This window comes from Nelumbo lutea, chromosome 3, assembly GCF_056320005.1.
Source record: "Nelumbo lutea isolate HS-2025 chromosome 3, American lotus-T2T, whole genome shotgun sequence".
NCBI lineage: Eukaryota > Viridiplantae > Streptophyta > Magnoliopsida > Proteales > Nelumbonaceae > Nelumbo > Nelumbo lutea.
The window spans coordinates 87,901,376-87,911,723 of NC_142686.1; the positions used below are offsets into that span (position 1 = coordinate 87,901,376).

At 43.0% G+C, this 10,348-nt stretch overlaps 1 pseudogene across 1 annotated transcript; it reads right to left on the reverse strand.

Annotated features, from left to right (window-relative positions):
- Positions 1-6,406: 6,406 nt before the first annotated feature.
- LOC148866221 (DEAD-box ATP-dependent RNA helicase 45 pseudogene) lies at positions 6,407-10,268 on the reverse strand (annotated as a pseudogene). The gene is made up of 2 exons (XR_016110226.1): positions 10,140-10,268; positions 6,407-10,034 (listed from the first exon to the last, which is right to left on the reverse strand). The product of XR_016110226.1 is annotated as a DEAD-box ATP-dependent RNA helicase 45 pseudogene (transcript).
- Between the last annotated feature and the right edge of the window lie 80 nt (positions 10,269-10,348).

The following is a 10,348-nucleotide window of genomic DNA, read 5'->3' on the forward strand; positions in this document are numbered from 1 at the left end:
CATTTCGAACTGGGCTAATTTGATTAGTCTTTAAATGAGATTTAGATTTGGAAACTTCCTAATTAGATTAGGAACTGACTGATTTAATCTGCAGATAAGATAAGGTTTATCCCTTATCTTAAAGGGACTTCTAATCTAGATATGATTTGGGTTAGTAACTCCTAATGGGATTAGGAGTTGATCCCTTTAAGTCCATAAAAGGAAGAGGGGGCGGCAACCTTTAGGCACACAATCACCAGCAACAGTCTTGTCTTCAGAGCTGAGATCACAGAGGAAAGAATTCTGCACCCTGCAAATTCTCTCTAGCCGCCTCCTTCCTGCAACCGCCACCTATAGCAGTTCGATCTCAATTGCTTGGGTGAAATCAAGATCAGATCTAGAGATTGGTAGAGTTGTACTCACTAGCCGCCCAGGTGATTTTTGGGAAGAATCAAGTTCTTAGGAAGGACACTACTGATTCTACTCCACCCTACACTGTGCCATCTTCAATGGGAGCAGATTTTGGTTTCTACCTTGGGTGTGAACACCTCCATTGAGAGATATTATTTCTCCTTATCAGGTATTATCTCTCTCTCCTCCTTTTGGTTCAGATCTGGTTCAGTTTATGGTTCAAGAATGATCATTGAAAATATGATTTTCTAAATAGGGAATTTGATTCCCAGTTGAAGGGAAAGAAAAATTTTTGAAATTCGCCCCCCCTTTATTCTGCAATCTTGGGCGTCCATATGATAGTTTCCTATCCCTTCAGAAAGGCAGTCACAACCCCGCAACGAGCTGCTCTCAAAAAATCACGATCTCATCAGGACTGTGTTCCCAAGGAAAGCTACCCCGAAGGAATGAAATATGTATACCCCCCAGGCAAATTGTAAGACATAAGTATAGATTGAAGCCCCTCGGGCGTCATGGTCGAGGGACCAAACCTGTCTAGCATCCGACATCGGCGAGAGTTAGACGCCAAACTACCCGAAGCGGCTCGGCCTACGGGTTCATAGTCATTCTCAAGTTCCACCTCAGGATCACTAAGGCAGTCGGGGGATACGACTCGGTTTGTAGAACCCACATCAGTCCTATTTGAAGAGTCGTCTGAGCTATCAAAGCTAGACATCGAGGAAAAGAGGTGGATTCAGGAAGGTATCATTGGAAGAAAGTTTTGAAGGCTCCGGAGACGGGAACAAGCCAAAAAACCTTGAAGGCTAAGCAACCAGCCTAGACGCGAGCTGAAAAACCTGGACGTGAGTTGAAAAGTTGGACGCGAACTCAAGAGGAAAACCGCAGAAGTGACAAATCGACTAGGGTCCCCCACTATTTATAGCTACAGTAACCAAGAACCGACCGTGCAGATCAAAGACGATCCGATGGCCCACATTCGCGTTGACCGCATGTCCCCTGAGATCGAGACGTGATTGGCACACGTCTTTCCGAAAAGAGCAAAACGTCAGCGCACGTCTTTTTGAAACCGACGTCACGTCGGCGCATGTCTTTTCTGAAACTGACAACGTGCTGCACGTCTCCCTGCAACTGACAAAACCGCCAGTGCACGTCCCTTCAGAACGGTAGTGGCACACTTTTTTCAAAATTAAAATGACCCGCTGTCATGTCCCAGCGACGCGAATTTTTGAAATTTAAAATAAACGCGCGCTGCCATGTCCATCAACATTTATGAGCAGAAGGCACGTCTCCTGCCTTCTCGGACACTCCAGAAAACCAAAGAACCCTGGCAAAAGCAACTCGCGCAATCAAGATTCGAAGAACGGGACAAATCCACCTACCACCTCGCAAAACCCCCCGCACAAGGGCAAGACCCTTGGCGCGAGGAGTGGGGGACAATTGATGAAGGAAGATTTGGCCCGACCTCACAGTTATGCGACACGTGGCAAAGGCAACAGCTCGGCACAAAAGCAAGCCTAAGCCGTGAGCACCCAATGGAGAAACTGAAAGAATGGTAGGATCCATCTAATGGACGCCAAGAAAGGTGCGGAATGGGGGCGAATTTCAAAAAAATTTCCTACCTTCTTCCAACTGAGAATCATATTCCCTAAATTTAGAATACATTATTCAAGGATCCTACTTGAACCATAAACAAACCAGATCTGAACCCAAAGGAAACATGAAGGATTATACATGATCTGGAGAAATAATATCTCTCAAAGTTGGTTTTCACGCCCAAAGAAGTAACCAAGATCCGCTCCTGCTGAAGATGACACAGCTGTGGATGGAACGGAACCAGTAGGGTGCGTCCTACACACTGGATTCTTCACAAGAACCCTCTAGAAACCTTGAACACCGAATCCTTTTGTTTATCTTGCAAGACTATTGTCAAGAACTGCTTTCTTGACTTCCTGTTGCTGCAAAGATCCAATCTTCCAATAGGTAGTGGCGGCGGCTGAAGGAGGAGAAGTCCAGGGACGAAGAGGGCAGAACTGTCTCTTCTCTCTAGAGTCTGTGAGAGATCAAATCTCATATTGTAGGATGTGTTTCTTGCTTACTCAAACCCCCTAGTTCGAAATCTAATATTTTTGTTAGGGTTTTCTCCTCTTTCTTCTTGATTAAGAAACCTCCCAATATTTTGGGAGTTATCCCAATCCAAATCAGTATTTGGATAGAGGTTAATCTTAATCCTATCTGCAGATTAAGTTAGTTAACTCCTGATCTTATCAGGAGGTTAACATATTCAAATCTAATTTGAATTTGGTCTCTTAGAGTGGATAAAGTCAAAGACCCAATCCTTTTACTAACACTAATCTTAGATTTTCCCTATGAACTGGTGATCATATCAGCCCAGTTCGAAATGGGCTTTTGGCCCATTAAGTGTTCAGTGTTTAACTAGTTTCCAACTTGTTGCCTAGTTGGGCTTCTTTGTATAGCGTGGGACCCAAGCATTGATCTACACACCAGCCACATGGATTTGGCCTAGCCTTTATTACAAGGCCCAGCCGAATTCACTGAAAGACTTAGTGACCCCCTTGAGCCCATCACATGGACCATATGGGCCCAACACTTACATTAAGTGGTCCCTAGGCCAAACCATCTTATAAAAACTCAGGGACTGTGGGCAGGTGCAAGATTAGCCCATCAGGTATTATCCTAAATGGTTTTACACTTAACCTCTCAGCCCTTAATGATCAAGCACTGCTCGACAAGAGAAGACCTCTCTCTCGGCTGCAAGGAACAGTGCCGCACTCTCTACTCACATGGATCCCGGGAATTAAAACCTTTTGCAAATCTTTTGAAACCATACATATACATATCTTATTTTGCAAAACAAAATTCCAACGATTGAAATCAACTGCCGGCAGTTTGGTTTCCATCAGAGAGAGTGCATACCAATCATTACCATTGTCCGACAAAGGGGCTGATCCTGTCACTATGACCACTCACTCAGATGAATTCTCAAACTGCCCCAACATGTCCAGGTTTTGACCCCCACTAAGGATCTCACTGATTGACACATCAAAGACATCCCGATCCGACACCTAGTGATGTGTCATAATCGAGTCTAGGGGTCAGGTGTAACTTTCCAGTTTTGCCCATCTGTCTCCAAGGTCTAGGGCAATACTGAAAATCTGGTCCGGTTCAAGGGTTCAAGCAATCACATACTTCATGTGCCTTGGGTCTTACCCTAATGGCCGAAACAAGCCATCCCAACACTTGGTGGCACACCAGTATCAGCCTTGGCAGGATAAGTCTCCCCAGACTTATCCAATGGCTGTGAACATTTAAAACTAACACAAGTTTCTATTAGTGTCCAGTTTTAGGGTTTTACACAGAATTATACCAAACAACATGAATCAAACATGCACTTTAATTTATTTTCACTAAATAACAAAAGTACATCAAATCCGATTGAAGCTAAGGGCATACAAGACTGTCTAACAGAAACCAACGGTCAACTCCCTACTAGGGGCCCGAACTCACCCTTGGCCCCAAACCAGAAAAGTAATCCGAACTGGCCTGCATGTAACAGTTCGGGACATACTTCGCCGAACTAGCCTGCCTTGTAACAGTTCGGGACATACTTCGCCGAACTGGCCTGCCTTAACAGTTTGGGATACACCTCGCCGGACTGGCCTGCCTTGTAACAACTCGGGATACACCTCGCCGAATTGGCCTACCGTGTAACAGTTCAGGACATACCTCGCCGAACTGACCTGTCCTATACATACCTCCGAACTCAAGACTTCACCTCGCTCACCACTCCACCACATCGCCCTCAGGGCACCAAAACCAAATAAACCGTACTATGCTTGACACCGAGGAAGTTCGTACCCGAGGGCGGTGCACCTGACTGACTTGGGATCTGACGCTTGACGACCGCTCTCCAAACGGCCACCTGCCACCGCCTCCTGACACCGCCATCTCCAATTAGAGAGACGGTTCCGTCAAAAGGCAGTGACGGTTCTGTCCCAGTAGAAAGGATGACGCCCGAGTTGACAAATGCAAGGGTAATCATACCCGACCTGACAAGGGCCTCGGAGCAAGTGTGCGAAGTGATTATAAAAGGCCCCTACCCCCAACAAACAAGGTATGTGAACTTTGCGCTATCTGGTCTACACTTTGCCTTCGAGAGATTACTGACTTGAGCTTCAGAGTTATCACACCAGGTTCCCCCTGGAGTTCTCTCATCTTTCCCGTTTCAGGCTCCCCGACGCTCCAACTCAGAGGCGAATTCATTGACAGCTAAGACTGGCTGGATTGCGTTCCATAAATATTCTTCTAAGAAGTAGGCATTTCGACTAACAAACGACTTTTGTTCTCTTAGGTCATAGAAAATATACCTTACAGAGCCATTGGGCTAGTCTACAAATAGGCAACGACTGGTTTTGGGTTCCAATTTGTCCGCACTTGTTCTTTTAATGTGTATTGGACAACCCCATATTTTCAAGTGTCTTACACTTGGTTTCTTGCTGGTCCAAAGCTCATAAGGATTCATAGGAACCGATTTGGTCAAAACCCGATTCAATACATATATTGTAGTCTCCAATGCATGTCCCCAAAATGATATAAGTAATTCTGAATGGACGAAGAGTGACCGAACCATATCTAATAGAGTTTGATTTCTTCTCTCTGACACACCGTTTAACTGTAGTGTAACAGGATGAGACAATTGTGATATAATCTCATTGTTCTTTAATTAGTCATTGAATTTGTTGGATAGATATTCACTTCATCGATCTGATCGAAGATTTTTGATATGTCTTTTCAACTATTTCTCGATTTCTTGTCTAAACTCCTTGAAATTTTCAAAGAATTCAAACTTATGTCTCATTAGGTACACATAACCATACCGAGAATAATCATCAGTAAAAGTTATGAAATAACAGTATTAGTTCAATGAAAGTTTTGTATGTATCAGGTCAAGTGTGCTTGTACAAAGACAAATCTGAACCAGAGTACAAATTTGCAATGGTTCATATTTGCACTCCAACTAAATACAACATAATGAACTAAACCAATTGCCTTAAACTATTTCTCAAGAGACTCTATGTTATTTGATGGAAATGAACCATTTCTGGGTCCCTTCTACATACACTTATTTTGTTGAAAATCATTGATGTCAATCTGTAGAGTAGCATTAACTCATCAAGTTTTGGCCCTTCAGGCCTTTACTATAATTGAAAAACCTGCTGCCCTGGTGACAAGCCCATAACCATGGTTAACTACAAGGGTGAGGATAAGAAATTTGCTGCCGCTAAATATCATTCATGATCCTCATGAAGATGAGAAAGATTGTCAAAGAGTTACTTCCACTCTCACTTATAGTTCCACTTGTCATTCACCTGACTATAATGACATGCAGCAGAAATCCATGAACAATGCCGATTTCATGTTTGACTGTCATGAAATCCAAGATTATGTTTGGAGCTTCAATTGCTATAATAGTTCTATTTCAGATCTTGAGGCTCAGTTTGGAAGAGTACAAACTGAGCTTAAGAAGAAAATTGCTTTTGAATTCTGTATCTATCTTTTCATCCAATATTCAATACTACAGGAACACAACGCAAAATTAAAGAAACTCTGTGATGCACTTAAAATCTAACATCCTGAATTTAACAGCACATATCAATGAATGCATTATGCTATGAGTGCTATATGAGTGGGCAATATTCTAATGGAATTGGCGACTCCCCAACGTGTGTTTCTTCCAAGTCTTTCGTGAATGTTGAGATTGAGTTAAAACTTCATACCTTTAAGGCTGTAACGTTACAGTCAAACATCTAATGTGATTTTCTTTCTAAGATGTGATGTTGTTGCGGTTGTCGTATCCATCATTGTTGTTATTATTGATTTTCAAAAAGAGGGCAACATGAATTAAACAAGAAATCTTTCTTCAATCCATCGTTTCTTTACCACTGTTTTATACAAAAGCTTGTATAATGGTCTCAAAAACTTATTCATAAGATGTCAATCAAAATTACAAGCTACCAAAGAAATCATTTTGGCCGTAAATATATTGATTTTCCACAACCAAGGATAAGAAGGTGAATCCCAGTAGGCCAAGTATAAACATCCAAAAAAAAAAAAAAGAATCTGGAGTACAGAGGTCCAAGGAACGGTTTTCCAGCAGATGGAAAGCAAAAAAGTACACATTCATCCAACTAGAGAAATCTTAACCAGTATCTCACAGAACTGAGTACCTTCCTGATTGGGCTGAACCAGGGAGTGACAATGCCTGGTTGGTGATATCCTCCAAAACACGTTTTACCTGTGTTTTTGCTCTCTTTACAGACTGTTCAGTAGGTCCCTCGATGAACAGGTAGAGCTTGCGCTCCCCAGGTCCCAGAATTTTACCAGGTGGGTAATACTGCCCCCTTGTTGTAATGGCAGCTCCTGTCCATTCAGAAATTGAACCTAAAGTTTCCTTATGGGTCACCTTCCAACGAGCATTCCGGGAGAAATCATTAATTTCAAGCTCTGCTTCATAGTGTTCAGGCATTGCATCAGCTTGGATCTTTGCCAGGTTATGCTGCAAATTCATGAAAGCTGCCAATGTTGCAGCACGAGCTGCTCCCTCATTAGGGACAATAGGCAGTGTAGCCCCAGGAACAACAGCTGCCGTGCCTGGTAACCAAGGACACCAAGCAAAGTTACAGGTAGTCCTCCATTTGGAAGCAATTGTGCTGCACTGACAGGGGTTGGCACCAAACCCATACTTTCCTTGGAGGCTGCAGCTAAAGCAGCAACCTGAGCAAGGGCAGCTTGTTGTGTGATGTCCCCTCTTGCCTTCCGGATCCCTTCATCTTCAGACTCTGAATCTGACTTTTCTTCGTCAAAGCCATATTCCCTTGCCTGTGCTTTCTTTGCAGCTTTTCTCATTTCATCCTCTTCTTCATTGAACTTAAAACCACTTCCCCCATAACCAGTGCCATGGGCTTGTTCAAGTCCTTGACTTACTTTTGCCATGAAACCATCAGCCAGAGCCTTCAGGTCTTCAGGAACTGCTTGTTCAGAAAGTTCCAGGGCTTTTACAAGATTTGGAGCATATCTTGCATCCACCTCTGATATAAATGTATATAAATGTAATAGCACAGCCTTTCCTGCCTGCCCGACCAATCCGTCCAATACGATGAACATAGTCTTCATAATGATTTGGGACATCAAAGTTGATTACTAGCTCAAGCTCCTTGACATCTAACCCCCTTGCTGCAACACTTGTTGCAATCATCAGATTACAGACATTGCTCTTGAAATCAGAAAATGGTGGATTCACGATCAGTTTGATCCTCAGCCCCATGAAGAGAGAGGCAAAGATAACCATGCCTTAACAAGTCCTTGAACAAAGAATCACATTTTTCTTGTGTGGACAAATATTAAAATCTTTCCCTTTTCATACCATTCCCCATGTAGCTCTAGGAGTCTTAGAAATCTCACTTTCTGGTCTCACCTCAACCAACTGTGTTATATCCTTGTTGACAACACTCCTTCCCCCAACCTGTATTTCCACAGGCTTGTTCAACACTTTACGTGCCAGTATCTCAACTTGACGGGGAAAAAGTGGCAGAGAACAGTACAGTCTGTCGGTCTGGTTGGGTATTTTGAACAATGCGAGTAATCTGAGGTTCAAAACCCATGTCAAACATTCGATCTGCTTCATCCATAACCAGATGCATAACTCTGCGGAGATTTGTTATCTTTCCACTACTAGTACAAAGTATATCCATCATCCTACCTGGAGTGCACACAACAATCTCAGCTCCCCACTTTAATTCACTTATTTGTTGGGCAACTCCAGAACCTCCATATACAGGTACACAGTTAACACCCACTGCCTTAGCAAACTTCTTGATATCACTATGGATCTGCTGGACAAGCTCCCTTGTAGGTGCCATTATAAGCCCAATAGGACCATCCCTAGGAACAACAGGTGGTTGGTCTTTGATATGCCTCAACATTGGTAAAATAAATGCCAAGGTTTTCCCCGAACCAGTCTTTGCAATTCCTATGCAGTCTCGACCACTCATAATTATAAGACCAATAGAACCATTCCTATGCAGTCTCGACCACTCATAGTTAAGCTTTTTTATTGTATCCAATATTTTCCTCATAAGACCAGTCTGGTTCCATGTCTTAACAGGCTTTGGTACATCCTTTCCATGTATCTTCAATTCTAGTTGCTTTCTGTAAGCAGGTACCTCTTTGGATGTCATCCTTAAAATCTCTCACTTCAATATAAAAATTCTTCCTGAAAGGTGGGTACTGGATCTTTGAGTGATCAACTAAAGTTAATTTCTCAGCTTTGGTCTTCTTCACTCTTTTCATGAATTCATCATCATCTTCATCTTCTGGTGGAAGTTCATCATTTTCAAGGTCACCATAATCTGAATCAGAATCCTCTCCAGGAATTATTCTTCCAGTAGATTTATTTATACCTTTCTTTGGTTGAACTCCATTACTCATACCGTCTTTTTGGGCATTCTTGGAATCAGATTTTTTATCCTCCACATTCAAAGAATCCTTGGCACTGTTCAGCTTCTCAACTTCAGGCAACACCATAGAGTTCATGAAAGCATCCAATGGGTCAATTTCCTCCTCCCCACTGACACTGTCACCGCCATTTTGTCCCATAGGCACTCCACTTCCATTCTCAGAATCAACCACCATGGCATCTGCACCTATGTTAGCAGGCTTGGCATCCTCCTGCAAGTCCACATCCTTCTCTGACTTCCCTGCAACAACAGCTTCATCATCATCTGATTATCCTTCAAGGGTCCAGTTCTTACCCAACTTTGGTTCATCCCCATTCACTTCACCACACTTCTCTCTTTCAGATTCTTCCTTCTTCCTTCGCAATTCATGCCATTCCTGAACTCTCCTCCGCTTGTCCATCTCCTCATCCAATTTCTTCCGCTGACGTTCTCTTTCCTGATTATAATCCACCTCCATCCTCTGTCGTTTCCTGTCATAATCATCTGCTTCCCTGTCCTCATCCCTATCCAGTTCTCAACGCTTCTCCCTCTCCCTCTCCTTTTCCCTCTCCTTTTCCTTTTCCCTTTCCCTTTCCCTTTCCCTTTCCCCATCTTTCCTCTCACGCTCTCTTTCTTTCCTCTCTCTTGTTCGTTCCCTCCCTTTATCTCTATCTCTCTCCCTCTCTCGATCCTCTCTATCTCTGTCTGTGCTCTCTATCTTTCTCCCTTTCCCTATCTCTGTCTCTGTCTCTCTCTTTACCTCTTTCCCTCTCTCTGTGCTCTCTATCTTTCTCTCTTTCTCTCTCTCTATCTTTCAACTTCTCCCTCTCTTTCCTCTTCCTCTTCCTCTCTCTTTCTTCTCCGTTTCTGTCATCTCTATCTCTATCTTCTCTATCCCTCTCCCTTTACTTCTCATCAACGCTCCTCTCACGTTCCGATCGCCGACTCTTCCTCTCTTTCTCTCTCTCCCGATCCCTTTCTGCTCCCCTCTTCAAATCTTCCTTCCTCTCCGCATTCTCTCTCCTCGACTTATGTTTCACCTCATCCATCACTATTACAACAACAATAATAAGAACAAAAAAATCGGAAAATCCTACAAATCCAACCTCGCAAAAACCCTAGACATCAACCCTGCAGAAAAAGAAAACACAAGAAATCGAAATTTACAACATAATTTACAAAAAGAAACAAGATAAATAAAAGAGAAAATTGAAGAAAGAGGAATTGAGAATTTACCGTCTGTGGAAGTAAAATCGATGGACTAAGAAATTTCTGAATTCCTCGTCTTCACTAGCTGCAGCAGGAAGGGAAAAACAAGATGGGTCTCTCTCTCTCCCCCGTCCTCTTACGGAACTAGGACTGCACGGATGGGATCATAGGACTTCGGTAGAGATTTAACATTTCGAACTGTCTGCTTTTGAACTCACCGGTATTTCCCAGCGAGT